The sequence below is a fragment of the Molossus molossus genome, unplaced genomic scaffold, assembly GCF_014108415.1.
Source record: "Molossus molossus isolate mMolMol1 unplaced genomic scaffold, mMolMol1.p scaffold_m16_p_1, whole genome shotgun sequence".
Taxonomy (NCBI): Eukaryota; Metazoa; Chordata; class Mammalia; order Chiroptera; family Molossidae; genus Molossus; species Molossus molossus.
Window position 1 is genome coordinate 39,375,131 of NW_023425344.1, and position 26,686 is coordinate 39,401,816.

General features: G+C 43.1%; 1 protein-coding gene across 1 annotated transcript in view; it reads left to right on the forward strand.

The window, feature by feature from the left end:
* The window catches only part of CRACD (capping protein inhibiting regulator of actin dynamics), a 233,134-nt gene that overhangs the window by 84,632 nt on the left and 121,816 nt on the right, over positions 1-26,686 (forward strand). Inside the window, exons 11-13 of the mRNA XM_036254198.1 lie at positions 13,255-13,369; positions 20,729-20,877; positions 22,035-22,170. The gene's annotated coding sequence lies outside the window, so the exon portion shown is untranslated. The remainder of the gene's footprint in view (positions 1-13,254; positions 13,370-20,728; positions 20,878-22,034; positions 22,171-26,686) is intronic.

Here is a 26,686-nt window from a genome sequence, read left to right on the forward strand (position 1 = left end):
ATTCCTGTTTCCCATCCTTTCCTGAAGATATCTTCCCTTTTCTCAGACTATTTCAATAAGCTCTGATTATCAGAGCCTCCAATAATAAGAATAACTTTAGTAGGTTTTAGAATTAGGCTAGTTTGTATAATAATTCCTCCGATGAAAGGCTTATGATGACATGAAGAAAAGTGCTAATGAAATTGTTGCTGGCGTCTATATACCAGTGGGTCCAAATTAAGCTAGAAAATTCATTTTTACCCTTGTTTTCACCAAAAGGTACTTCTATATATTCTATTACAGATATCTTTAAGTGATTTTCTTTTTCCATATGGTACTTGATTTGGCTTCAATATTTAATAATCATCATATGTTACATATTACAGTCATGCCTCTAAAGCTTTCTTAGGAGCAAGAGAAAACAACCTTGCTTCACCTTTTTCTCTTCTTTTTGAATTTGGAAATAACATTTGTTTTCTACCCTCCCCCCACATCTCTATGACTTTTTGATGACACCTTGATAAAAAGCCTTATTCCTTCCTTTTTACTCTAGCTCCGGAGACAAGGATGTAAAGGAGAAAAGCAATCCTCTTTAAATGTTGTATCTGGAAAGTTTAGAGCCTACTTTGTCTTTGAATAGATAATGAAAGAAAGAGGTTCTAAAAGGAATGCTGAGCATTGCCCGTTCAGTGTTCGTTTTATATCAGAGGCCCTGAATCTCCAAACAGCCTCCGGAGGGATGCTCGGAAATGAGACAGTGACTAAGTGACAGGAAGGGAAGTGCTTCAGTGTGTTGAGATGATTGACATATAGGTAGGACATGTCCCTGGGAATACAGTACAAGTGAAAATGTTTATGAAAGAGAAGAAAAATGGCGTTTTTGCATTTCTTTTTTGCACAAATATTATATTTATATGAAAAAAGGGAAAAGTCTATTACCATCACCACATAGTTTAACTTCACTGTTCCCTATCAGTATGTGCCCATCTCCATAATGATTTTGAAATAAAAAAATGGAACATAAATACAGCATGGTATTCAGGTTTTTTAAGTCAGCTTCACATAGCATAAATTTTCTGTGCATGCAACAAATTTTTTTCTGGATTACTGTAAATTTGTTTAGGTTTTTTCTCACTATGTGTATTTATCAAGTATGGTCACAGAAGATAGAATTGAATCAGTTTTCTTCTCTTGCCCTTTATCTCTTTTGTCTAGAGATACTCTCCAAGGTTCATGTTCCCTGAGCTTGGGAAGGGCTGGAAGTCTCCCAGGCAACTGTCCCTGTGCATCCAACTTGCCTTGTTCTTCAGCGTCTGCCCTGGGTCATGGCAGAGACTGCAGATGATTCTGGGAGGGTCTGGGGAAGGGACACTTTATTATTGTGCTCCTTTTGGTGCCCTGTGCACCTTCCACTCCAGCTACCCTTTGCTTTTTGTGTGTGTTTGGCTATTTTAAGAACCTCAGTCTCTGAAGCATGCACATACACAAGAAAAGAGAGACAAATATTTCCTTAATGAGTATGATGGAAGGAACTTCCCTTCAGTAGATTGAATTTCTATATTTTTTTATTCCTAGTAGAATGGCATAAATATTCCTATATTATATAACTACTTGTGCACGCAATATTCCTGTTATCTGAAAATGTGTATTTAGTCCTGTTAGCTTTCTTGTCCTCATTATCCTATCCATGTTGACCCCATATCCAGTCTAACAGCTACTCCCTTGGCAATATCCTGAACTTTCTTGCCCTTCTAGAATGCAAGCCCAGCAAAAATTAAACCCTGGATGAATCCCAACTATTTGCTTTTTCCATACCTGTTCTCAGACAATTGAGTTCTTCCGAAAAACAAAAAGGCATACAACCAAGCATGAATGAATGAATGAATAAATGAATGAATGGAGAAAAGTACTATTCACCAGTATGTGAACAAGTAAAAAGTTGTGGTGGCACAGCATAATTGCTCTAGAGGTCAGAGAAACGGGAGGTCATTGTGGAGCGGGATAATCAGAGAGGGATGAGATTTAAATTCTCTTCAGTTTTTTGCCATTATTTCTGGTAACTGCTACCAAGAAGAATTTTATGAAGAACCAAACCCAAACATTTAGCAACAAAACTAAAATTGTTTAAACCCTACATACCAGAGGTAAACAGCAAACAGATATTTTGTGTTTTCCACAAAAGAAACAAAGACTTGACTTGAGAAAATTTGCCTAGGGCATAATGGGAGGCTGGAAGAGAAGGTTGGGCCAGTTGATGGAAGATCTCAAAATATTAGACTGAGGATTGTAAAACGTATTGGAAATACTTTGTTTTGGTTCCTTGTCATCTAACAGTGATTTACCAGTCACTAAAGCTTTCAAGAAATATGCCAGAACTTGGTACAAAAATTCCATAAAGGTCATTCGTTTTCAGTTTAGATATTTACTTTCACTTATGAGATATGTTACAAATTTCAACTTACCCTTCACTCATTATGAAAGTAATAGGTATTCATTGAAAAATATCAGAATATCGACTTCCGGTCAAAATGGCGGCGTAGGTAAACGAGGTATTGCGTCCTCCCACAACCACATCAAAGTTACAACTAAACTACAGGAAACCATCATTCAAAACCACCTGAAATCAAGCTGAATGGAAGTCCTACAACTACGGAATTAAAGCAGCAGCCACATCCAGACTGGTAGGAGGGGCGGAGGCGGACGGGCTGATCCCACACCCACATGTGGTGCATAAATATCAGGAGGACACCTCAGCTGGGAAGGTCCTCCCTGAGGACTGAGGGGTCCCTGTCCCACACCAGGCGCCCAGCTCAGGGTTCCAGTGCCAGGAAGAGAAGTCCTTATAACTGTTGGCTGGAAAAACCAGCAGGAACTGAGGCTCAGGGAGGCTGAGGCAGCTGGAGCCCCAGGCAGCTCCTCTTAAAGGGCCCGCGCACGAACTTATCGGACTCTCTCCCTCTAAGCTTGGAGGGGAGGCAGCTCGAGGGGCACCAGAGACATACAGGGAAGAACTGAGCTGTTTGGCACTGAAGCGAGGGCTGGAGAGGGGGCTTTCTCCGGGGCAAAGGCTCTGTCAGAGGACTTTGTTCCTTTGGTGACCCCTTCCCTGGGGTGGCAGACAGCTGCCATTACCTGGGACTCCAGCAACCTGGCTCATATTGTTTGCCCCGCCCTGGTGATTCCCTGAGGCCCTGCCCCATCCAACTTTCAGGCCCACCCAAGCTGTTGCCAGTTGCTTTACCATAGGATTGGCCTGTCTTGGATCCTGCTTCAGGTTTTCCTAAATTCTTTCAAACAAGCAGCATCTGGTCTCAGCTAGCCCCATATCTCTCGTTAAGTAATATATAGAAACAAATACAGGGAGGCAGCCAACATGAGGAGACAAAAAAACAGGTCCCAAATGAAAGAACCGAACAAAACCTCAGGAAAAGAACTAAGCGAAATGGAGATAAGCAACCTAACAGATGCTGAGTTCAAAATACTGCTTATAAGGATGCTCAATCAACTTAGTGAGGGCCTCAAGAGCATAAAAAAGGACCAGTCAGAAATGAAGGAAGCACAGTCAGAAATGAAGGAAGCACTAACTGAAATAAAGAATAATTTACACAGATTCAATAGTAGAGAAGGTAAAGCCAAGAAGCAAACCATCGATTTGGAATATAAGGAAGCAAAAAACACCCAGCAAAAGGAAAAAAGAATCCAAAAAAAAGAGGATAGTGTAAGGAGCCTCTGGGACAACTTCAAGCATGCCAACATTCACGTCTTGAGGGTGCCAGAAGGAGAAGAAAGGGAACAAGAAATCGAAAACCTCTTTGAAAAAATAATGGCAGAAAACTTTCCTAACTTGGTGAAGGAAACAGACATACAAGTCCAGGAACCACAGAGAGTCCCAAACAAGATGAACCCCAACAGGCCCACACCAAGACACATCATCATCAAAATGCAAAAGGTACAAGACAAAGAGAGAATCTTAAAAGCAGCAAGAGAAAAGCAGTTAGTTACCTACAAGGGAGTTCCCATAAGGTTGTCAGCTGATTACTCAAAAGAAACTTTGCAGGTCAGAAGGGAGTGGCAAGAAATATTCAGAGTGATGAAAAGCAAGAACCTACAACCAAGATTACTCTATCCTGCAAAGCTGTCATTTAGAATCGATGGCCATATAAAGACTTTCCCAGATGAGAAAAAGTTAAAGGAGTTCATCACCACCAAACCGTTATTATATGAAATGATGAAGGGTCTTTTTGAAGAAAACGATAAAATGTATGAACAAACAAAATGGAAATGAATACATATCTACCGACAATGGAATCTACAAACAGAATGAACATGCAGAACAGAAACATTCTCATAGATACAGAGAACATTTTGTTGGTTGCCAGATGGGAGGGGGGTTGGGGGGAATGGGTGAAAAAGGTGAAGGGATTAAGAAGAACAAATTGGTTGCTAGACTGACAAACCTCAAAGGGAAGGGGGGTTGGGGGGTGGGAGGAAATAAACCAAAGAACTTATATGCATAACCAATGGACACAGACAACAGTGGGAAAAGTCAGGAGGGGGGCGGGAGTGGGGAGGAGGGGGTCAATGGGGGGAAAATGAGGAACGTCTGTAATACATTCAACAATAAAGATTAAAAAAAAGAAAAAGAAAAATATCAGAATGTAAGAAAAGCTTTTAAGAAGAAAAAAAATCTTTTATTTTCCTATAACCAGAAATAACCATTCTTAACATTTTATTGTCTATTTATCTTTATATATGTAAATGTTTACAATAAAGAGATTATGCTATGTATAATAATTAAGATTATTTCTTAAATTTTTTTAACATATCATGGGCATTCAGTAATTTTTTTATCTAGTCATATATTTTCTAGCTTGGCCCATAATTATTTTTTATATTTCTCATTCTGGTAGAACATTATTTACATTTCAATGTCATGTTTCATTTTACCATCTGGTAAGGCAGGCCCCTTCTCAATGATTTTGTTTTCGCATTTAAAAAATATATATATATACACACACACACACACACACACACACACACATCTCTCCTCACCCAAGGACATTTTTCCATTTTTTGTTCAGATAGAATGGGAGGGAGAGAAAGGGAGAGAGAGAGAGAAACATTGACGTGAAAGGGACACACCGAGTGGCTGCCACCCGCACGACCCAACCAGGGCTGGGGACAAACTGCAACCGAAGTACATGCCCTTAGCGGAAACTGAACCCGCGTCTCTCCGGACCACAGGCCAATGCTCTAACCGCTGAGCCAAACCGGCCAGGGCTAAAAATATATATATTTTAAGTCATTTCTTAAAATATATATATTTTAAGTCACTTCTTTTATTAGAAGAATTTTAGATTATTATAGCCAATTCTAAACAAAATTTTAATTGATTTGGTTGGACTTGGATTAAATTAGAGATTAATTTGGGGAGTTTTTCTTTATTTAAGTTTTCTATATTTTTGTTAAATTTAGTCTCAGGAATTTTATATTTTTGTTGTTTACATGAATGGTAATTTTTTTCTCCATTATATTTTCTGACCAATTAATGTAGGAAAGTTGTCCTCTTATAATTGGAAAACATTAAAATTCCTAATTAGTTTTAAGTAGTATCAAGGCAGATAGTCATAAACTGAAATAATGATGATAAATGTTCTCTCTTTTTTCAATAGTTTTACTCTTCCTTTTTTTGTCTTTCTTTTAGCTAATATGTTCAAAACAATAACAATTTTCACAGGCCTCCTCCTGTCTCTTTTTTTTTCTCTGTTGATTCATCATTAAGGTTGAATTTTCTAATAAAAAGATTAAATATATTTTTATTTCAATTTTACAGAGTGGTTGTCATGATGAATTTTTAAATCTATTAAATTTTCTTTATTATTTATCCCAATGATTATATAATTTTCTTTTGAGGTTTCCTAATGCTGATTCCTAGCAGTCTTAGAATTGTCTATTTTGTATCTATTTTCAAATTTTTAAGGATAAAGCTTATATATAATCCCCTTATTATTTTAATCTCATCCATATTGACCATGATGTATTAGTCTTTAATTAGACTGCTGGATTTGACTTAATAATCTTACTTCAGATTTTATATTCATAGTCATAGATAGGATTGACTAATAGTTTTATTATGGATGCTATTGTTTTTATCTTTGGGGTCAGTGTTAAATTTCATTCATTCCTTTGATAAACTTACATTGAATTTCTATTATGCGCCCGGAATTCTGTTAGGTACTGGCAATTACTTGGTGAACAAGACAATAAAATCTCTGCCATCTTGGAGCATTGGTCTGTTAAAGGGTGAAGTTCCGAAAGCAGGGTATCAAAGTGTAGTGTTGTAAATACTGCAATAAGGATATGGGAGAAAGTAGGAGGAGCCTCTGTCCCAGATTTGGGGAATCAGAAAATGCTTTCTCATATTCATTTGGATATCTCTCAGGCATCTTAAATTGTATTTGTTCAAAATGGAATTTCTGGCTCGTCCATTAAATGGATTTCACCCACTGTCCTCTCCATCTCATCCAATTGCACCACCATCTTCTTCCTTCTCAGGCCAGAAACCTAGATGTCAGCCTTTAGAATTTGTTCTCTTCCCCACACTGAGCTTCAGTCTGGCAGCAGATTTTGTACATTTACCTCTAAAATAGGCCTCATGCCTCTCCACTTGCCTGCAGGTCCGCGTGGCTCCCACTCTGCTTCCTCTTGGATGCTTCCAGCGGCCTCTTCACGGGACTCTCCGCTTTCACTCCAGTCCGTTTCCACACATCTTTTATCGTGCACATCAGAGCATGTCACATCCTTGCCCGAGACCCTGCAGTGTCTTCTCATTCCTCTCAGAATAAAACCCAAACTGATGTCTCCACCTGACCCAACCTATTGTTTGCTCTCCAGATGCATCGCACGCTCCTCTTCCCCTTGCTGCTGGACTGTGGGGAGCATGGGGAGCACGGGCTTCTTTCAGCTCTTACCCCTCCAAGCTCTTTTCTGCACAGGGCCTCACCTGAACACGTGCCCTCCTGCCCTTCCCGCAGCTAGCTTCTCCTCTCCTCCTTAGGAAGGAAGGGTAATTGTCCCCTGCTCAGATGGGTCTTCCCTGATTACCAGGTAAGTTCATCTCATCCTGTATTCATTATTCTCTGTTAAAACACTGTTCTTCACAGTACTTAACAGGATTGAAGGCGTTGGGGTTTTACTTGCTTATTGTGCTGTTTTCCCCTTAAGACTCCATGCTGGTGAGAAGAACACCGTGTGCCCATGTGCTAACCTCCCTTCATGGAGTTGGCTTTTAATGTTTTGTCCTGTTTTAATTTAGTCAAAGGATGGTAGAAGGGGGAAAGATATGGAATCAGTAACTGCAATTATTACAGAAGTTCTGAGGATAGGGTCTACCCTTTCAATTTACTGCCCCCACCACCGTTCCAAAGGATGCTCCTTTTGGCAATTTCCAAAGCCAAACAGGAAACTTAGTTATGGTGTGTATATTTGTGTCTTTCATTTCAGTGGTCTTGAATTTCTACTCTCACTTATATTTTCTCTGTCGGGACTTTAAAATTTCTATTCATATTTTACTGGTATTTGTTACTGTTCGTACTTACTAAAAGCCATCCCGTAACCCTATGGAATGAGGCAAATTATAACTAAATACAGAATCACACGTGCATTCCTGCAGTTCTGAAACAACTTGTAGAAAGGCCTCTAAATTCCGTTGCTGGCACTTAGTAGGAAGAATCTCCTTTCTGTAGATCAAGTGAAGATTCCCAGCACTGTTTGTCTGCTGTCCCTGTGGCTTCTATGGTTAAATGTGTTGTTTAAAATGTTTGGTCTGTGCAAGCATAGCTTTCTGAAAATAAGCAACACATTTTTGTGTTCTTTGAGTTTGCCAAAATAGTGCTTTTGCCTGAAAGTCTCTGGGCCCTTACAGAAAATCCTGTAAAAAAGTTAACATTTTTCATCATTCCCTCGAAGGCAAGAGTAGAGACCATCCGGTAAGTTCTTACCTTCTTGGGTAAAGGTAGACATCGTTGGTGCTCTGCCTGTTACTTTCAAAAAAGGACATTTTTGAGGAAATGTAATCATTTCAGCTCATTTAGCAACCGTTTTATTAGTATTTTGTAGAAGATGATAAATCTCTACATAAAACCCACAATGTGTCTCCTTGCTATTTGTTTTAGGAAAAAAACGACGCCTTATTTTTATGGTTGGCTGTCACCTGTGTGAGGATATGTCACCACAGAGAGAGAAGAATGTGTCTCACACGGTGACAGCAAACTGCCACATCCACCAGGGTGATGTCACTGAGCTGGCACGGCCACCAATCAGCTCTGTGAGGATTCTGGCTGAATTCTGAATTCGCTTAGTGATGACAGGTAGAGAACTGTTTCAGGCCAGGTCTTAGAGCACAGCTTCCTCTTGCAGTGTTGCTTTGTGGACTTCAGAGACACACAAGCTTGCACTTGCGCTCCTGGGCCTTTAAATGATCTTCTCTTTATTTTCTTCTCCATCTGGCAAAAATCTGACTCCTTCTTCATATCCAGCCCGGTCATGTTCTCTGTGGAATGCTTCCCACCTCCTCTACACAGAAGTCATTGCGAATTGTATGTTATGTGGTGGCAGTTATTCCTTCGTAGCGTTGTGGCATCTCACCCCTCTGGGGAGGAATCACTCTTGACGTCCTGTCACGACACTATCATGCAAAGGAGGAAAGAGTTATCATAGTATTCATGGAGGAGGAGAAAATTCTAGCACTTACTGCCCTCTCTGTAGTACATTTTCACCTGTTTGGGGGAGGGTCTCTTTAGCAAAGCTTGTGCAACATCTTTCTAAATGTACCGGCAGTGTCCAAGTGCTGTCATCAACCAAGCTAACGGACCCTAGTAGCCTCTTCTCCAGCCTGTGGGGCACAGTGCTCCATAATACCTGTGCTCTTAACCTGGACTTTAAAAATATTAAAATAACTTCTTGGGAATTTTCCTTTGTATAAAAGTTTGTGCATGTTTATTATTAGAAAACCTAGCAAAACCAGCCACCCTAGAAAACTCATAGCTAAGTCGCTTCCATATTTTGATATTTTAACCATCCCATATTGGGGGTGGGGGTGTGTCCTGCTATTTCAAGAAGGCTACTTATAAAGTTCATTTTAATATGAACAGACTCTGCAGACATAGCCCCCTCTCCAGGGGGCAGGTGCCGCACTGATGGGCCATGAAGGACACCAAATAAAAAGGCTCTGTGCACTGAATCCAGATCTGAATTCTGCTTTTGCCCCTTATCAGCTATGTGACTTGGGCAAGCTGCTTAAACCCTGGGAGTTTCAATTTCTCCATCAGTAAAATGAGCACAATTATGCCTGCCATTCCCAGGCACCCTAAAAATGAAACGATTTGATGCTTACACGGCATCTATTCACAAGTTCGACTCTGTTCACCTCTGGCGACTTGTCCAGCTTCATTCTTGGTACTCATTGCCCACGGTGCTCCTGCAGTTTGACCCTCCTGCAGTTTGTCAGCTGGACCAGAATACTTATGCATGTGTCCTTGTTATCTGTCTTCTGGGAAGATGTGCACTAGAGCTGGAGGGAGATGTAGGGGAAGATAAAGAACTGCAGCTGCAGCCTTCACCTGGGGGTTCCGGATTTAGCTCTGTAAGAAAACTGCAGAGATATTCCTCATCCTAAATGAGATCTGTAGTTTTAAAAGAAGTTAGCTTAAATATTCATTACATCTGGTGACTGTAATGATTAGTTCTCAGTCTTTCAGATTTGTAGGTGTAACTCAGCATGAGATGTTTGTTTTTATAGGAAGATCACTCCGTGAGAGTGAGTCTATCAGGACTAAAATAGCATTTTGCTTTTGCATAAATTTACATTTTTGAGCAGTGTGCAAAGTTAGGAGGGACTGTGGAAAGGAAAAACTGTTTTCTTCTGGCATTTGAGGATGGGGTGGCGAGGGGAGAAAAACACAGACTGATATAATTTGGGGCCTGAGAATGATGTTGTTACATATGCTCCCAGAGAGCAGAGATTTCTACCTTGTTTGCTGCCCTGTCAGTGCCCAGCAGATAGTCGACTCTCCGTGGATATTCCTTAAATGACTAGCCCTCGAAACATTACTGAGAGCAGTAATAGGACCGCTAAAGTGTCAGCAGTCAGCACTTTGCACTTTCTGGGGCGGTTTGAGGTCAAATGTGGGTCAGACTGAACAGAGCAGAAAGTGACATAATTTACCTCAACTTCTTTAACTCAGGGAGACGAGAGCATCTCAGGAATCTGTGCAGATGGCCAGAAACTGCCATCTGAGTCAGGACATTCTAGCTGCCTAAGTTTCTCTTTCCTCCCACTTGCTTTCAGAGACCAGCCCTGCCCCAAGGGCTCGCTGGGTCTGTCTTTGAGAATAAACAAATGTGCATCTGACCTTTTAAGCTATTCTCCATTTATTTTTGTCCAAGGAACTCTCGATAACAGTTTTGGACAGGTCGATTGAGGTCTAATTTACATACAGTAAATGGTACCCTTTTAAGGTAGTTTAGACATATGTATAGTCATGTAACCATATCACAATCAAAGTATAGAACATTTCCATCACTCCAAAAAGTCCCTCATGTCCGTTTACCATTAATCCCTTCCCCCTGTCCCCAGTCCCTGGCAACCACCAATCTGAAATACGTCCCTATGGCTTTGTGCTTTCCCACATGTAATCGTGGTGGAACCATACAGCGCCTAGTCTGCTGTACTTCTACTCAGCAGCGTGCTGTTGAGATTCGTCATGTTTTTGCATGGATCAGGAGCTCAGTTCTTCTTGTATACAATGGAATGGTACTCGTCCATGGAGAAGAATGAAATCTTACCATTTGCAACAGCATGGATGGACCTAGAGGGTTTTATGCTAGTGAAATAAGTCTGTCAGAGAATGACAAATACCATATGATTTCATTTACATGTACAATCTAAAGAAAAATATAAATGAACAAAAACAAAAACAGACTCATGGATACAGAGAATAGGCTGATGGTTGTCGGAGGGGAGACTGGATGAAAAAGATGAAGGGATTAAAAAGTACAGATTGGTAGTGATGGGGATGTAAAATATAGTCAGTAGTATTGTAGTAACTACATATGGTGCCAGGTGGGTACTGGAAATATCAGAGGGAGTACTTTGTAAAGTACATGATTGTCTAACCACTATGCTGTGAAACCAATACAAAGTAATATTGAATGTAAAATGTAATTGAAAATATGTTTTAATGTTTTTAAAAAACCTTAATATTCAGAGCAGATTTGACTTTTATCCAGAGCTTTTGCAAGTATGATTTCATTTTAACACATAGATATTTGAAATTAAAGTTGAGTAAGCATTTTTGTATTCTGAAATATGTAATGAATAATGTAAAAAATGTCTGTGGACTCACCATCCTATCTTTGCAAAATAGTAATATTTTGACTTCTGTTCTCTGTTCCTTTTGAAAAAAACTGTTCTGACGTTGGTATTATCATTCTCCAGCATGATTTTACACTTTTACAATACATGTGCAAATTCTTAAGCAATATTTAATATTACTTTACATGTTTTAATTTTTATTATATGATTATACTGTATACGACATCCTGGAACTTTGTTTTTATGGTTAGCAGTCTTAATGATATTGATTTGATATATGTAACTCCATTTTATTAATTTCCCTTGCTCTATAATTTTCTGTTGTAAGATATGCTATAATTTATCAGTTCTTCTCAAGATAGTATTAAAGCTTTATCTAATGTTTTGCTAGTACAACTTTGCAGCAAACATTTTTAAAAATATGTTTTTATTGCCTTTTTAGAGAGGGAGAGAAAAACATTGATTAGCTGCTTCCTATACTCCCCTACTGGGGATTGAGCCCGAGACCCTGTGCCCTGACCAGGAATCGAACCAGTGACCTTTTGGTCACAGGACAGTGCTCAAACAACTGAGCCACACCAGCCAGGGCAGCAGACGTTCTTATCTTTGCCTCATTGGCCATATGGGTGAGCCCCCCTGTTCCCCTACTGTGGTCCACAAAGCAGCAGTGTTGGTATCATTTGTGAGCTTTTGTTATATAAAGAATTGTTTTCACCCAGCTGGTGTGGCTCAGTGGTTGAGCATCGACCCATGCACCAAGAGATCACCGGTTCGATTCCCGGTCAGGGCACATGCCCAGGTTCTGGGCCTGATCCTCAGTGAGGGGCATGCAGGAGGCGGCTAATCGATGTTCTCTCTCATCGATGTTTCTCTCTCTCTCTCCCTCTCCCTTCCTCTCTGTTTCTAATGTCAATAAAGGAAAAAGGGGAAAAAAAAACTTTTTTCAATTTTTGAGGAAAAAAAAAAGGAACTACATCAACATACTTTTAATGGGATGGGAGATAAATTTTTTCACTTATTGATTTTTGTTCTGTGGTGGTTGTTTTATTTACTGCTTTTACAATGAAAAAAGGAAATTTTAAATTTACCTTAATAATCCAGTTTATTATGAATAAACATAAATTATTTTAATTTTTTAAAACATTAGTTGTTATATCTATAGAGCTATTAAAAAGAACATAGCCCTAGCCGGTTTGGCTCAGTGGTTGGAGCATCGGCCTCCGGACCAGAGAGTCCCAGGTTCGGTTCCCACTAGGGGTATGTACCAAAAAAAAATTTTTTTTAAATAAAATAAAAGAAACATGGCTGATCTATTATACTGATATGCAACAACCTCCAAGGTCTCTTGTTAAGGGAAAACAGAAATGTGCAGGATAGTGTGTATTGATTGTATCTAATTTTCACATTAAGAAACAAAGGGAGAAAGGATTGAAGACATATACATGTATAGTTGCATATGTATATACAGATGATTCCTGGAAAGGCACAGAAGAAACTGGAACCATCTTTTCTTCCTTCCTAGGAACACAGAAAGATTTTGGATCTCTCTCTTACTACTGGAGTGATATGGGTAATTAGGAGTGAGAGCTATCCCGGGGGCCTACCCATTTATAATAAATAAGTCACCATTTATCACATAGTTTCTTTAGGAAAAGACCATCAGCGTTTCAGTGACTGACTTTACAAACCATCACATAGAACAAACCACATTTTTTAAGGTCGAAGTTTGCCTATGTTGACAGTACACACAATAAAGGCATTACTGAAACTGGTAAGAGTCATCAAGGGCTGGAGTGCGGACGGAGTAGTCTGTTCCCAGTTCTGGAGCAAAGAGAGAGGGAGTAAGCGATTTCTTTGTAGCTCAGCCAGTGAGCCTTCTCTACTGTATTCTCCAATCACAGCAAAGGAGACCAGACCGGAGTTGAGTCCAAAAGTACTTTACAAGATAAAAGAAGGTGGAAAAGAGATGGGAAAATGAAAATAGGAGAATGGAAATTCAAGAGAGTCTTCAAGAAGGTTAGAGACTTGAGGACTATTGTCTTAGCATGATGTGTAAAGTATGAATAATTTTTATCCTCTGGTCAAGAACCATGTGTTCCTAGCATTAGCTTAGGGACTACTACTCTCAAAAGGTCAGGATTGTTGACCGTCTGTCTCAATAGGTGAACAGGTTCATGCCCTTTTAAGAATACAGGAAATTAACAGCCATTCATTCCCCAGCCATTCATTCCCCAGCTGAGTATCGGGGAGATACAATTTATTTTCTAAGATGTGCTTGTGAACAGTTGCCTCAGAGAAGCTGAAAATAAAGAAACAGATTAGTTTACTCGTCTGTAATTCAAACAACCAGCAGAGGTATTTATCTGGTGAGCTCCTTACCTGCAAAGAATTGAATGAGTTCAGTCTATGATGCTCAGGTTCTATTTGTACTTTCACTGACCAGCAGAACAAAAACCCTCCTTTCCCTCTGCTCTTCCTCCTCCACCCTCTGTAATGCAATAACCTCCCGATACCAATGTTACCAACACAGAGGACCCTCACTTCTTGGCTGGCAGCTCCCTGCCTGTACCATGCTCTCTGGTTTGAGTGGAGTAAGAGTTCCTAGTAGGATCCACTTAACTCTGAAGAGTGCAGGCGCTTTGTGGGGGTTACACATGAGCTGTTGCTCTGTTCGGAACATGAATCACAGCGTTAGTGGGGATGTTAAGTGCAACATCCAGGGAAAACCAAGTTGGATTCTCTGAGGCTCACTGAAAATGAGGAAGACTTAGAGTTGAGACTCATCCTGGATAGAGATGGGGTGCAAGCCCACGGATTTGTCTGGAGTAGACCGTGTGTGCCGAGGGTGGTAGATGTTAGGTGACAGTAAAAGCTTAGATGTGTTGAGTGCCGCCAGGTCGGGGGTGGGGGTGGGGCTTGATTGCCAGACTCAGTTAGAAATTATCCTGTGAGTAGTGAGGGGTCATTGCACGTTTGTAGAAGGGCAGTAACTTAAGGCAAGAGGAATTTGCTGAATTAATCTGGCAGTAATGTTTAGGGCTCAGCAGAGGCAGACTAACTGAATAATAGGATTTTTTTAATCCTCACCCGAGGATATTTTCTCAAATATCTTTCAGATTGAATGTGTGTGGGAGGGAGATAGAGAGAGAGAGAGAGACACATCGATTGGTTGCCTCCCACACAACCCCGACCAGGGCCAGGGACAAATCGCAACCAAGGTACGTGCCCTTGACGGGAATCAAGCCTGCGACTCTTTGGTCCACCAGGCCAATACTCTCAATTGCTGAGCCAGCCGGCCAGGGCTGAATAATAGGATTTCGCAGCAATTAGGCATGAATAGATAAGAGCCTGGGTCAGGTGGGGACAGAGAGAACAGATTAGAGACAGTCAAGGAATGAAACAAATAAGATTTTTTTTAAAAAAAACAACTAACCAGGCCCGTCCGGTGTGGCTCAGTGGTTGAACATTGACCCATGCACCAAGAGGTCTCCAGTTCAATTCTGGTCATGGCACATGCCCAGGTTGTGAGCCCAGTACCCAGTGGGGGACATGCAGGAGGTGACCAACTGATGTTCTCTCTCATCACTGTTTCTATCTCTCTCTGCCTCTCCTTCCTCTCTCTCTGGAATCCATAAAAGAAAAAAAAAAATTTATTTTTTATTTATTTATTTATTTATTTATTTATTTATTTATTTATTTATTTTTTTAATCATCCTCACTCGAGGACATTTTTCCATTCTTTGTTCAGATAGAGTGGGAGGGAGAGAGAGGAACAGAGAGAGAGAGAAACATCGATGTGAAAGGGACACATCAAGTGGTCGCCACCCGCACAACCAACCAGGGCCGGGGACAAACTGCAACCAAGGTACATGCCCTTAGCGGGAACTGAACCCTGGTCTCTCCGGACCGCAGGCCGATGTTCTAACCGCTGAGCCAAACCAGCCAGGGCATTTTTTTTTTTTTTTTAAACTAACCCATCGAGGAGAATGAAAAAGTCAAAGGACAGGTGTCAGTGTTAGAAAAACTGTTATCATTACAGCTGATGAGGGATGGACATTTGCTGTGCTTTAAAGATTTATGTGTGGAGGACAAAAGAGTGCGGAAAGGGTTAAAAGCAACCAGGAAGACAGTCATCACGGAAACTGAAGAAACGCAATTTCAGATAGTGGTGTCCAGTTAGCAGCATCCCATATGAGGGGGACTGTAGATGGCAGGGTGTTGAGAGTCAAGACCAATGTAAACTGAGCAAAGACTTTTCTTTGGGATTCAGAGGTCACTGGTGATTCTCAGAAGTGCCATTTGAGTAGAATGTGAGAACGGGTGATTTGGGGGGTTAAGCAGAGAACACTGCTGAAGTGGTCGAGAGAAAAAGTATACACCATTTGCCTCTGAAGTTTAACAGTGAAAGGAAGAAGAGAAATTAAAATAATAGCAGCAACTTGACAGAAAACCAAAACTTAATAGTTTGGCTAAGAAGTGGGGTATGTGTGTCTGTAGAGGAATAGTAGAATATTATAAGATCCGGGGGTGGGGTGGGATGAGTAGGGGTAGATTTCAACTCTTGAGCCTGATTCCTGTGTCATCCTCATAAGACATTTGTGAGGATGTTTTTACATACTAATGGCTTAGATTTCCCCCTTTAGACGTGCAGTCACACAGTATTAGGTAGAGGTTTTGCACTTACATGGTCCCAGAAGTTCTGTTGGGGAGGAGGCTGGGATGGCGGGAGATGAAGGAGCAGATTTTCAGTACTCCTCCTGCCAGCACATGGAGGTGGAGGAGAAGGGGAAGGAGGTCATTTATATCTTTTTTTTTTTTTTCAGCTTCACAGTATAATTCCACATCCAGCCAAAACTGGAACATGAGTCTCCTGGCCCACCCATGTCCAGGTCATTCCTACTGTACCCTGCTGTCAGGTTGGGGGCCTCAGAGGAGGGACAGGAGGATAGTATCATGACTCGGGTCCTGCTGTCCACTGGGAGCCACTAACACTGGTGTCACGGTTCTCTTGGTGGTTGCTGGGAGAATGGGTTGAATCTACACTGCTCAGAGTGACCGTGTTGTGTCGGTCTGCAAAGCCAAAGTCACCCAGGTGGAAACCTAATGCTAGCTGGCCAGACCCGCAGCACAGTGACTACTCCCTTCTGAGTAGTGCAGCTGTAGATTCTGTTACAGCCTGTTCTCAAGTGGCAGGTCACAGGCATCATGACTTGCAGAAGTAAATGGATCCCGGAGATGTGGTCCGGACACCTGGTCTTCCTGACGGCAGGGCTGAGCGCTTGAAATACAGGAAACTGATTCCTAGCACGTGCTTTTCGTGGCGGACCCCACAGAGGACAGGGCCTGTGGTCATGGCGAACGGGAAGCGTCCACTTTTTAACTTACTCAGAGGAGTTTACCTGGATTTGCATACTCTGGGTCCACTGGAGGATCACGTTTTTCTTCCCTCTCCTTTCGCTTCCCGTCAGTCTCCAGAGTACAGTCCCAAACATAGTTGGCCCATTACTGCTGATTTTGTTCTTGTATCTGAAATAAGCACCCAGATATAGTCATTCTTGAACTATAGACAAATGGTTAACATTTCCAGCGTTCTGTGAAGTTCCCCCTGAGGATACGAAATGAATAGGACCTGAGTAGGGATAGGGTGAGGGCTCCAAACCCAAGTGTTCCACATGGGACCAGTTGTAAGCTGCTACCTCCGCAGTGAGTGAGCTCCCACAACGCTCCTTCAGTTGAGCTCAGACCTGCTGGGAGTCATGAAACTTACTTGGGGCTTCACCAGGCCTCTTTTGTCTAAATGGGAAGAAACTTACAAGAGGAAAACCTGGCACACGGTCAACTCTCATTATTCTCAGATTCTATATTCGCCAGTTTGCCTGCTGGCTAAATTTATTTATAACCCTAAAAAATCAATGCCTGCCACACTTTACTTATTTATTGCTTGAAAAGTGTTTATTAAAGAATGACTGACTCTGTAATGGACACTTCTGAAAAATGAAAAGTCGGCCGTGGTTACATGTCCTCTCGGCTGTTACTGGGACAGGGCCACCGGTGACAGCAGCCCCTCCGAGCCTTGCTGTGGGACAGAGCTCAGAGCGGGTCGTCTTCCGAGTTCTGGAGTGGCCTTGCTCTGGCTTCTGTGCCCAGGACTCTCTTCCCAGTGAGCACAGGGGGAAAGCGATGGCCCCTGGAGAGACGGTGGTCATTCAGACAGTGGTCCTCATGTTAACTGCAGCATGTAACTCAGTACTGAACTCCAGAGGCAGCCACACATACATTGTGGGAAAACGTTTGGCTTAAGTGTTAATCAGTCCTGTAACCTAGCGGTTTCGCTCCTCAGTATTTACCCAAGAGGAATAAAAATGGATGTTCACAAGTAGACTTGTATAAGAATATTTATAGTAGCTTTATTTATAATAGTCCAAACTGGAAACAACCAAGTTTCCATCCACAGAATATATAATAAGTTGTGGTATTTTCATACAATGGACTATTTATTGCGCAGGAATAAAGAGAAGTAAACTACTGATACACTGAATAGTGTAGGTGAATCTCAGAGACACGCTAAGTAAAGCCAGACACTGTGTGAGTCCATTTGTATGAAGCTCGGTAACAGGCAAAATTAACCTATGGTAATAGAAATGAGGATGGTGGTTGTCTTTGAGATATGGGGATTGGCTAAAGGAAGCATGAGGGAACTTTCTGGAGTGATGGAAATGCTCTATATTTTTATTTTGTTGACAGTTACACAGTTGGATTTCTTTATCAAAATGTATCAAATTGCCCGACTGTATGGCTCAGTGGTTGAGTGTCAACCTATGCACCAAGAGGTCGCCAGTTTGATTCCTGGTCAGGGCACATGCCCAGGTTGTGGGCCAAATACTCAGTGGGGGGCATACAAGAGGCGGCCAGTCGATGTTCTCTCTCGTCAATGTTTCTCTCCCTCCCTCTCCCTTCCTCTCTCTCTCTCTCAAATCAATAAAGAAAAAAAATTTTATTTTAAAGTGTCAAATTGACCCTGGCTGGTGTGTTCAGTGGTTAGAGCACTGGCCTATGCACTGAAAGGTCATGGGTTCAATTCCCAGTCAATGGCACATACCTGGGTTGCAGGTTCAGTCCCCTGACCCAATCAGGGCACATGTGGGAGGCAACCAATCGATGTACCTCTTCAACATTGATGTTCGTCTCTCTCTTTCTCTCTCCTTGTCTCCCTCCCTTCCACTCTCTCTAAAAATCAATGGAAAAATTATCCTCAGGTGAGGATTAACAAAAAAAATAAAGTATCAAATTATACACTTAAGTGCATTAATATATTTTGCAGTAGGTAAATTTTCCCTCAATTAAATGCATGATACTATTTTTGCAATTTCCTGTGAATCAACATTATTTTTAAATCATAAGATAAAAAATATACACTATAATTTTTATTTGTTTAAATATCTGGGAATGTACTTTATGACCCATGTGCAGTTAATTTCTGTCAATGTTTCATATGTACCTTAAAAGAATATATAGTCACCATTACTACGATTGCTACAGCTGAGTTTGTTAATTGTGTTGTTCAAATCTTCTGTATCCTTACTTAATTTTTTTTGGCTTGTTCTGTGAGTTAAAATATTTTACAATATTTATAATTTTGAGCATATTAATTATAGTTATGTTTTAATGTTTTTTTTTCTTTATTGATTTTAGAGGGAGAGGGAGAGAGAGATAGAAACATCAATGGGAGAGAACATCGATTGGCCGCCTCCTGCATGCCCCCCACTGGGGATCTGGCCCACAACCTGGGCATGTGCCCTGACCTGGAATCGAGCCGGCGGCGACCTCTTGGTGCACGGTCAACGTTCAACCACTGAGCCACACCAGCCGGGCTTAATTATAGTTATTTTAAGGACCATATCCTGTGACTCTATTTGGGTCACATCTGGGTCTGTTTTTATTGTCTCTTCCTTTCTTGAACCCGTGCCCTGGTATACCTGGCAACTGTTGATTGAATGCAGACATGTTGTATAAAGAAGCGGAAACACCGTAGAGGACGGCGTCTTTCTCCAGAGGCTGCTTTTGCTTCTGATCGGCAGTCCGGGTAGGGCAGGCTGCCTTGATCTGATGAGGGGCCGATTCGAGGCTCAGTTCTGGTATTATTGTAGGCTTTCATGGTAGGAGGAGCCCTTCAGGGGTCCCAACGCAAAGCAGGGGATATTTACCTGGACTTTTCCTTTCTTTGGTGGGCCCTGAGCTCTAATATTAATTCCTCTAACATCATGAAACTGTCAGAAGCTCTGTTTACTTCCCCAGCCGCTTGGCGCTGCTTTCTGCTTGGTTTGCCTCATTTATCAACCAGCAGATGCTTGGAGAGGCAGGATGCCCTTCTCTCCGTGTCCCCTCTCTCTGGGATTTCCCTCGTCTGCCAGAGGCCGGTCACTCCCTGTGCCGCTGAGCAGCTGCCCCTCAGCAGTCCTGCCTCCCCCCCCCCCCCCCCCCGCCTCTGAAAGCCCAGCAGGTGTCTTCAGAAGAAAAGTGGTTCCATGAGTTGCCTCAGTTTTCTTTCTCTTCTCCCTAAGGTCTTGGTCTCTTGTGTCCTGGCTGCCTTGATAGCACTCCTGTGTCTTTAAAATAACGTTTATCCAGCTATTCTCGTCGTATTCAGTGGGAAGGGTTGATAGAAGCTAGTCCCTCAAGGCTAGAACTGGGACCCCTTCTCTAAACCCACACAGTGATTTCCCCACGGGGCCAGACAACCATTGTCATCCCCACATCAGAAGTAATTTTTTCCTGCATCATTGCCCCAGAAAAGTGTCTTCTTTTCCTGGGCTTTGCAAAGGGCATATCTGATTCTGGGGTTGTTGCCCGGACATTTTGACCTCCATTGCCGATAAATCTCCAGTCCTGATGTCCCAGTTTTCATTCCGGCATGTTTGGAGGGAATTGTGCATACCCTACCCAGAGGGAGCCCGTTAACCTAGTTGCCTCTGTGATTGATATCTGAATGAGAAGATGCCTTCGATATCTCTGGAGGAAGAAATAATCGAATGATTACCACCTTCTCTCCTGCCGGAGTGTCCGCGAGTTCCTTGAATCTTAGCTAAGCTGCCATGAAGAATATGTGTGAGACTTCTCCATGTATGAAGATTGGAGCTCAGTATTCATGGACATGATGCTCTCAGCCCCTTCGAAAGTGAAACAGTTTATAATAAATGTTATTAAAGCCTTACGATAAACTTAGGCCAAGGAATGCAAATTTATTTAATTGCAAATCTCAGCAAAACTCTTTTGTGCTGGTCTTTGCCAAGGAATGGAAAAGAGATTCATTTTGAAGGCATTTCCAGAGAGGATTGAAGATGTAAATCTCTTGACGTTTTGTTTTTCTCTGGACAGTTCACAGGGGCAGTGATTCCCAGGCTTTCTCGAAATGCTCCTTGTTTTCTGGCGCACTTACCCTGAAGGTGGATTCTCCTTTTAACAAGAAGGACGTTTTGGTGGAGAGCTACCCAACCAGGGAAGGACGTGTGTGGCTATTAAAGCAGGTAAGTCCTGTGTTTGGAGGATGGAGAAGGGAGGGTAGCAGCTTATGGAGAACATACCAAAGAGCGTTCCCTTCATTGTGAGCGGGACTCTGGAAGTGGATAGTGCACATTTCACTTAGTACAAGTTCAGAGATCCTTGTCACTGATGGTTCTCTAGTTCTAGATTTAGTTCCCAGCCCTCCTCCTACCAGCTGAGTACACTTGGACAAGTTAATTAAATTCTCTGAGCCCCAGTTCTTTCTTCTATAAAGGAAAATTTCACATGAAAATGTTTTGCAAATGGGAGAGAGTAGTATAAACATGTAATTATCATTTTGACTGTTCTCCTGCTGTTATAAGTCCTGTGGAATAGTTAGTGTCCTGTGTCCTGGGGTGAGTTTGGACGATGGAGCTAGGTCCTGTGAATCTGGGAACTTGTCCCCCCACCCCCCACCCCCACCCCACCCAGAACAACATCATATCATTTTTCGGGCCTCAGATAATCTGCTGCCTCCTTTTGGAAGTGAGAGCAAAGGACAGAAGTAAGAGACAGGATCAGAGGAAAGGAAAGAACTGCCTGTGTTGTTGTGGCAAGCACTGGTTAATTACAAATAAAGAGTGGGTTTTAAGACCCTTGTTGAGCACGTGGGATGGCCGCGGTACCGTTCTGGATCCTGTCCCTCATGCAGCGTATGTTCTAGCTGGGAGGGAGACAGGCGATAAACAGTGCATGTACTAGAGACATAAGCTAATTACTAAAATAAGAAGCCAGTAAGGACGGGGGAAAAAGAGAAAGTCGAGCTGAGTAAGAGGATTTGGGAGTGTGGGGTGGGGCGGGAGTACAAGCTGCAGTTTTCAGAGGAGTGGCCAGGGCTGGCCTCATTGAGGGACGAAAGACAGGAGGCCAGGGGAGAGCCCTGGCCATTCCTGGCAGAAGAAGCTGGCGCAGAGGCCCTGAGGAAGGGGCAGGTGGGGCATTGAGGCGCAGACAGAGCCGGGGCTCTGGAGCGGGTGCATGAGAAGGAAAGTATGAGGAGATGAGTTTGGAGAGGCAGTACTGGCTCTCGAGGAAATAATGTCATTTCCCCGTTTTAGATACGTAAGAAAAGTTACCTTGATTTCTTTTTGTCTACCTGGTTTCTTCTTGGCGTGTTTCCTCTACAATTAAAACACACGAGCACACACACTAAGTAAATTCCGGAACGACCGCTGCAGCAGTGGCTGGTGGCTGCTGCGGTGAAGGACCTCAGCTTGGGGCTCGGCCAACAGAAATGGATGTGTCACAGCTCCGCAGGCTTGACGCCCCGAGTCCAGGTGGGGCACACTCCTCTGAGATGTGCAGGGAGGGTCTCCATGCCTCACCCTGGCATCCGCTGGTGCCGTCAGTCCTCGGCACCCTTGGTTAGCAGCTGTATCACGCGTGTCTGCCCCTCTTGTCACAGGGCATCCTCCCTGAGGGTCCATGTCCCATGGCCTTCTTCCCTCTTGGAGATACCAGACGTGTTGGATTAAGGGCCCACCCTACCTCAGTCTGACCTCACTTTAACTGTTCCATCTGCAACAACCGTGTGGGTACTGGGGTTAGGACTTCAGTATGTCTTTGGGAGGCGGGGGCACAACTCAGCCTATAACAGACACTTAAATAGTAAACAATAAGCATCGCTATTTCCATCTCACGAGTGGAGACACAGGCTCAGAAGGCTCAGATGGCATTCCCAAGGTCAGTCACCGGGCAGAAGGGCCAGGCCATGTAATGTTATGCCGCTCCTGTGCCACTGTGGCTGGGACATGAGGATCAGGGGACAATGGATTGCCGTGGCTCAGGACAGGAACTGCACACAGTCAGCGTCGCAGTCCCCATGCATGTCATGCAGTCTAATCCAACATAGCTCAACACGGATGCTCTATTTCAGCATTCTCATCAGAAGGGAAGAGACGCCCCTTCCGTAACCCACTCCCCATTTTGTGTGGCCTTCCATAGCATGGCAAACATAGGAAACAGATGCTTTTCCCCATCCTGTAGGAATTTTTCCAGAAAAGTAATACTGCGGTGTCTGTGGTGTATGAACATTCTGTGACAAGACCACATGTTTTCTCTCCCACAACATAGGGGGGAAAAATATGGCCCTCTGAGTCTGTTGGAACACAGCAGTAGAAATGGATTTTGAAAGCATTGAATACATCTTAACATTTCCTTCTTAACATGAAAGTTGTCTAGCCATTTATGAGCCTGAAACCAACACGACAGCCTCATTTTAGGCTTAGGCTGGAGGAATGCACCCGAGAAAAGGAAGACACACGAACACACAGGGCACACTTCTCCACGAGTCGCAGTCACGCGTGGCATCCCCGGGCCAGGCAGGCTGAGAGCCACCGAAGGCTGCAGTCCCAGAGCAATGTCAGAATCTCGGTCAAGGAAAGCAAATGCTTAAAACCAAGCCCCGAGTCTGGGAGAGGGGACAGAGCCATGGTTGGAAAACTGGAAAGATCGGAGCTCTGTGAAGAGGTGGTGTGGAGGGCAAACTGAATGGTTCCGAAAGTTGGGTGAGGGTGCGGGAGGCCTGTGTGTCCATGGCTCTGCCTGTAAGTGTGGGATTAGAGGGGGAGGAGTTGGGTAAAGCTAGGCAGCCCCTACCAGCTTTTCCCGGACGTGGTTGTTAGCTATTTTTTGTCGTTCATAGTTTTACAGTTTCTTTTCAAGCTCCCTCCTTTTTATCTCTGTTCTCAGTGTGTTTTTGTTCCCTTAAGTTCTTGGGCTTCTCTTTCCACTTAACAGGCTGATGGCTTTGGGCCTGGATGTCAATGCACATGTTCTTCTCAGTATCAAAAGGAAGGGGAAAAGCTGCCTCTCTTCCAAAGATGCTTCTACTCTTTGTTGAAATTGGTTTTTCTTTTATCCCGAAAGTGTGTGAAAAGAGCAAGGTCTTTCTATTTTTCTACTGAAGTAAAAGACCTCCAGTCGTCGTCTGATGCCCCAGAACACAGCTAGATCCCAAGGGTCTGCGGGGGAGGGGAGGCCGTCTAGTAAACAGGTGCGCCCCATCGACTTTTGATGATCTAGCCGGCCCTTGGCCACTGCACATGACAGTCGCTGCTGCTGCCGCCGCCGATTGTGAACAGCAGGCAAGTCAGGGGGTCACCGGCTGAATTACTTCCCAGCTACAGACATTCTGAGGAAATACGAGGCTTTTCACAGGAAAGGCCAAAGGTGACAAATATTAAAATTTAGAAATCTATCTACTCTCTCTTATCACTGTGGAATAGGAATAACATCCTCCTTATTTCCCAATCGTGGTAGATGGTTGAGCCATGAGAAATAGTGAGGCCTTTAGTTAGAAAACATTTTGTTTTAAAATATTTACTAATTCTTTTTTGTTCAGGTGAAACTCACATAACAAGAAAGTAACCATTTAAACTTGAGCAATTCATCAGCATTTAGTACATTCATAATGTTGCACCACCCCTGTCTTGTCCCAAAACATTTTTATCACCCCCAGAGTAAAACACCGTACCTGTTAAGCATTTACTCCCCAATTCTCCTTCCCCTCAACGACCCTGGCAACCACCAATCTGCTTTCTGTCTCTGTGGATTTGCCTGTTCTAGCTATTGCATGTAAGTGGGATCAAATACTGTCTGACTCCCTGTGTTTGGTGAGACATTTACTTGTAACTCTGAGTCATTTATGTTTCCAGTCTCCCCTTCTGGTTACTCAGGGAGAACTGGGTGCTGAGGGAGTGATAACTTCTCTCCAATTAGAACCTCCAAGAAGAAAACCTTCAGGAATACCTTCTTCAGGTTTGTTGCTGGTGGGTTTCTCTTTATGAGACAAATAGTTTAGAATTGAGTTACTTACTACGCAAGGACATGAAGAATTCCATTTTACCTGGTTTCATTTGTATCCTGAGATTCAGCCTCCTCCAGCGCCTTCTCCCCCACCTCCAATTTATGTCATTGTCTAGTGGTCTGAACACCGGTTTATCCCATCATCCAAATGAACTTGTAATTGATATTTTGGCGTTGGGATAGCTAGAGATTATATTGCTAGCCGAAGCAACAAAGCTTTGTCTCCCCCCCAGGGAGTTAAATGATACCAACCATTGAAGATGAAAATTTGAGAAATACTTTACGCTCTCATCTCTTAGGGAGGCCGATCGTCCCCCCTCTCTCCCCGGTGAAACAGAGGCTTCTCGGGGAGGGCCCCGGGACGCAGACAGCAGCGACTTGAAAGGAGATTCCTCTCCCCTCTGCCAGACGTAACCCGAGATGAGTTGCACAGATGAAGCTGGCAGAGAAACAAGGAACTGGATGGCAGACAAGGTTCTGAGCGGACCAAAATTCTAGCTAAATCCTTTTGCAGGAGCAAAAGAGCCTGCTGGTCTAATAATACGGCAAAACCCAAGAATTAAAGCGGTGCAGTGTTAGTGGTTTCAGCCAGCCAGCCGGCCTCTGTGAGTCTCCTTAGACCCCTGGGAATGTTTTAACATGCACTGTGGGATGACAGTTAAATACAGGGCAAATTATGGCTCGTCTCCTTTAAATGGTGATTATCAGGTACTGTACTATGTGCCAGGTGTGACTTAATCATCAACTATCTCCTCCAAAATACCTCTTCCAGAAGCTGAAAATAGCACTTTTAGGGTAGTGAATGGGTTTGACATCATATAGCAGAGTGAAGAAGATTGGGGGGAACATTTTTGTTGATTCCTTTCCTCTCTCTCCCTCCCTCCCTCCTTCCCTCTCTTCATCTCTCCCTCTGTTCATTAGCATGCATGGAGGCACCTTGCGAAGGGTTAAGGATATGCATGAAGACCCTGCCATCCTGTTCTCTGTCCACTGCATTGTGTTCTCCTGCTGTTACAGGGACCTGTGGGTGTGCACTTGTCTGTCCCCCCCGCAGGAAGTAGCTTCTGCAGGCCGGAGTCCTTCCTGCCTTGAGCCCTGGGATCTGGCCTTGCCCTAGCAGAACGTTATTGAATTGAATTCAGATGTGTAAACAGATAACCGGATAAAATGTGATTAGTGATATTTGAGAGAGTTTTACACAGAGTGCCTGGGAAACACAAAGGGCAGAGTAAGCAACTGCCAAGGGAGCCAGCGGCCTCCCGAGGTGTCACTTGAGCTGTCTCGAAAGATGAGAAGGTGTTTGCCAGACAAGCAAGGGGAGGGGGTGGCATACAATCTCGAGGTCACACCTATGTGAATGTTTTTTCTGGGAGGGGCCCTTTGATCCTCTAAATCCTGCCCTTTCTTTCTTTAATGAAACTTCAGGAAATAACCGCTTGATTCCCAGTAGCTTTGGGTCAAGCCTGGGGACAGTATAGGCATGTCTTCCAGGAAGGCACAGCCTTGCTCCTGCTAAGGGCTAATTCAAATTCTGTTGAATTCTTTACCCCTAAAGTGCCACCTAGTCCAGTCTTCCTTTTCCTCCCTGAAATAAAGAGAAAAAAATTATTTCCTTTTCTTAGTTGGCTGAAGTGGAGCCATCGCTTTGGAGAGGAGGAATTCTTTTTCCTTTCTCCCTTCTAGAGTCTTGGGCTGGCCTAATAATTAAACGGACATAAAACAGATTAACAGAAGAAAAACACATTTAGTTTTATACATCCCGGAGCCCCAGGGACACATGGAAGGCTCGCGGACAGTCGGAGAGCGCAGGCTGATAGGCTCCCCACCCGCGGCTCAGGAGAAGAGAGTTGGGGTCTGGGGCTTCGAAGGGAGGAGAATGTTCTCAGGACGATGGGAAGAGCAGAGGTTTGGTAAACAAATGTTTGCCCTGCCATGCAGACAAATCTTCCTGATATAAGTTTTCTCTGCTAACAGCTCTCTTCCTGG